The sequence below is a fragment of the Lacerta agilis genome, chromosome 5 (genome assembly GCF_009819535.1).
Source record: "Lacerta agilis isolate rLacAgi1 chromosome 5, rLacAgi1.pri, whole genome shotgun sequence".
NCBI classification, from domain to species: Eukaryota; Metazoa; Chordata; class Lepidosauria; order Squamata; family Lacertidae; genus Lacerta; species Lacerta agilis.
In genome coordinates this window covers 57,861,130-57,865,660 of record NC_046316.1, presented here as the reverse complement: position 1 = coordinate 57,865,660, position 4,531 = coordinate 57,861,130, and positions in this window count along the sequence as shown.

Here is a 4,531-nt window from a genome sequence, read left to right as displayed (position 1 = left end):
GAATAAATACTGGTGATGATACAACACTAAACAATTTGGTTCTACAGACTTCTGCCACATTGGGATTGCAACAATCCTCCACCATCAAAGAAATTAGTGTTCTAATATTACGAAAGAGGGCAAATTCTTGCAATTTATTGTGAATTAATAAAGAGGGTTTCTACAGAGCCAAGATGTCAAAGCTGCCTTATTATTTTACTCCGTTTTCTTTATAATGAACTAAAACAGATAATATACAATCACCAGTCACCTCTCTCTATTTAACATTTTGTTCCCAAACTACAATATTTAAAGCATCTATAAATGTTCCATAATCAATCTATGCACATTACATAGTAAAGTAATCAGAATATTTTTGCTCCTCCCATGGCAGTGCAGATTTTCCCCATGGTTTCCTGTAATTGTTTCATAATAAATCTGTGGAATATTTTTCTGCCGCCAGAACACAACCAACTTATCCCAGGGTCTTCCAGTTTGGATCATTGCATCAGCACTTGTTGTGAGGCTACACAATCTCCCCATTCTGTTTCTTCTTTTGTAAAAGCAGAATTTGCTATTTGAAGGAGAGTAATACTTTTATCTCCATTTTCTTTCACTCTACAGCTGTGCCTGCAATGCAGATCAGTTTATTTTTACTTGAGCTAGGACGGGCTTCAAACCCAAATCCCTATTCATTATGCATTTTGATAGGTCACTTACTCCTTCCAGTATCTGATATGACAAAGGGCATTCTATGCCACACCTGCTGGATCATACATGAACACATGGAGCTGCCTTTGTCAACAATCCAAGGTCTTAGGCCATGTCATCCCTAGACTGGCTACCTCAGGCATAGGCAAACTCAGCCCTCCAGATGTTTTGGGACTACAACTCCCATGATCCCTAGCTAACAGGACCAGTGGTCAGGGATGATGGGAATTGTAGTCCCAAAACATATGGAGAGAAGAGTTTGCCTATAACTGGGCTACCCCAAATTCTTGTAGTTACGAGATGCCAAAGCTTGACCCTGTAAACTTCTGCATGTAAAACATAGGTTGTCAGTCAACCAGCTGAGCACAGGGATGCACCTGTTACCTTCACTATACAGGTTTTGACAAATGTTGAATATGCACCTCTTTATTCTGGCCTTTCACACTTAAGGTGTTTTCAGGACCCGCCCTAGCCCTTCAACTGCAATTTGTTTGGACTGTTTTTAACACTGAATTTTAGACTGATGCTGGAAAATTCTCTCCTTTGCAATTTCATACATTATCAATGACAGCCACCCTCCACCTCCTTGTGGGCTAATCTTTATCTTCCAGACACTAGCCAAAGGGGCAGATGTATTTTATGATGCAGTCATGGATGGCCTTTGGCATAAAATGTTTTACAGATAGAGCACATACACATGCCACAGGTGGCCAGAATGCCAGATTTCTGGCCCTATTGGTAATCAGGTTGGAATAATGGACTATGATTACAAAGTTCTGGTGCACTCAGCTGGAGCAATAAATTCAATGCTCAGAACAGCTGCACAAAAGTAATGAGTGGGTAAATACAGCCTTTATCTTGACTGTGGTCCCAGTCAGAAAGAGGAAGTTTGACATTTGACAGAAGGGAAACTGCCACCCTTTCAATCTGGGCAAGTCATGCAAGGTGCTATAAGGCTGAACTCCAGGTCTCTAGACCTGTGGTCAAAGCTAATAACTGGAAGCACGCATACTAAAGCAGGAGAAGAGGTAAGTTTTGAGGGATCTCGGACTTATAGGCTTTCCTCCAGACTGCAGAATGATGAAATAGATGCTCACAAATATCCAGCTGACAGCTCTTTGGCTACTTCTCTTCAAGTATCCCAAAGCAGAGAGAATTGAGCTATTCAGTGCAGGAAGTATGTGGGTGCTTGAGAACAGAATCTTCAAATTAGCCCTAAAGTATGATAAAAGTAAGTACAGATACACTGGCTGGCTGAAGCTTTCACAATGTTAAATCTGCACTTCTGTGAATAACAAAAAATGCTATGTCATAGCAAGAAAGACTTTTAAAAAAAATCAGGCTGGCATTGATACAGGCTTACTTTTAACTTATCATATTTTAATGTCTTTTAGACTTTAAGTTAATATCTGTTTTACAGTGTTACCCACCTTGGCTCCACAGAACAAGGCTACAGACAGCAGCATACCAGATTAACATTTTGAAAGGTCAGCAAATAGCTTGTGATTTCACATTAATAAAAAGCCACAAAATCGTGAAACCAACCCTTGATCTTGTCTTCTTATCCCTATTAGAATATCAGCAGGACTGGCTGTATTGGTGTAGCAAAATACCGTAAGTTGAAATACGGTAGACGTGAGCCTATCCTGGGCCCTACTTAATTGCCTTCTTTGAAGAATATGTTGTTTATGCAAACCCTAGGCTTATGAAGTTCTGGGAGAAAGTACTAGGTTGTATAAATATTATACAATAATAACATTTTATTTTATTTTATTTATTTTTCAATTTTTTTATTTTTTATTAATAAAACATAGAATATAGCCACGAAAAATTGCCTTCTTTGAATTCCTTCCACAATGGTTCTGAAACTCAAAAGCTTTCAAGAAATACACATAATATAGCACAACACACAACATTTCCAGACTGACATTTCCCCCCATATATTTGTGCCTGGCTGTCCTCCCCAATCCAGCAAGTTTCATTTTATCAGTGTTTCCCCATCAATCAGGGCCAGCAAAACATTCTTCACAGCAGGTCTGATGTTTTCCTATGACAGTTAACTGAAAAGTAGTCATTGGGGTCTTTTTTTCATGGATACAAACAAAAGACAGTTCAGGGAGCTGATGCAGATCTACAAAATCAGCCTACGTGACAGGAAAACAAAGGAAGAGGCTAACCAGTTGAAAAAGAAAGCATTTGTTCCTACAGATGCGACAAATCCCCTAAAAGCATTAGGCACCATCTACTGGGAAAGAGGATGCCAGGCAAGATTCTTATTTTCTCTAAATTCTCTGAACTCTTTTTACAGGAAACAATTATTAGTACCCTATTTGAGGGCAGTCAGTCTAAGGAAATACAATGATTCCTATCTCCCTGAGTTGAGTAGAATTGTTCCTATTCCTGTAGGATTAGACCTACCACCTTCCCATGCACAAAACTGAGGAACTGCTTGTGGGCATTTGCTTCTGATACTAACAATTGTCTCTGATAATATACCCAGCCTACCTATGTGCCTCACCTGGGACTTTGAATATATATGTATTGGTACCTTCTCCTAACCACAAGCAAAATAATATAGGATGGTATTCAGCTAAATAGTTGCATTAGTGCAATGGGACTCCACCCCTCTCCTTCTCCTGTGCCCACCTCCAAATCTGCTCCACAGGGTTGGGTGAACCTGCGCAAGGAGAAATTCTTGCACCAACAGAATACCCACCTTAGCACTATGGGGCATACAATCCATCCTGACTAAATTACTATGTTATATACCTATCAAGGCTGCAGCAATCCAGGGACCCCAGATAAGATCTGAAGGTGCTAACCAAAAGGAAGGAGAATCTGAACTCTGCTTGCCTTGCCACTCTTCTGTCCTTGCCCCACCCCCTTCTCCAGTTCCCTCCTTTGTAACAAAAGTGCTGGCTCTTTCATGCTAGAAAAGAGAGCACTATGCATCACAGTGTTTAGCACAGAGATGGACTATGGTAGCTTAATGTGCAAACTTGCTTATATAAGTGAGAAGGCATAACCTTCATCCTTCCCCTCACTCTCCATGCTACCAAACACAGTGTCTGCAGTGGCAACTAGGAAATGCAGTCATAATATGGTGCACAGGTCAAGGTGGCAGCCCTTTAGGTATTTGAAAATTGCTAACATATCTCTCCTCTTTTCCAGGCTAAACGTACTCAACTCCCTCAACAGTTCCTCTTCTGCACCTGTTCTAGCTTGTCAAAATCCTGTTGACTCATGTTAATCTTGTGATCTACTAAGACCCCTAGATCATTTTCACAACTACTACTGGCAAGCCAGGTGTCCCCCATTCCTGCCTAAGTGCAGAACCTTACATTTCATAGGATTATAGAGTTGGAAGGGATCCTTAGCATCATCTAGCCCAACTCCCTATTGAAATTTTGTTAGTTTGGACCAATTCTCTAATCTATTAAGGTCATCTTGAATCTCAATTTTGTATTTTGCATCATTAGGTACCTCTCCAAGTTTAGTGTCATCTGCAGATTTGACTGTCACCCTCTCAATTCCTTCATGCAATTGGTTTATAAAGATGTTGAACAGCAATGGGCCCAGGACAGAAATCAGTGGCACCCGACTTGTCACTTTTTCCCAGGATGACGAGGAACCATTACTGAACACTCTTTGGGTTTGGGAGCTACAAATCCATCTAACAATAACCTTGTCCAGCCCACATTTTACCAGCTTCTCTGTAAGAATCTCATGGGGGACTTTGTTGAAAGTCTTAGTGAAATCAAGCTACACTACATCCACAGCATCCCCTTGATTAACCAGGCTTGTAACTTTCTCTCTATATATAAAATGACAAAATCCCCCA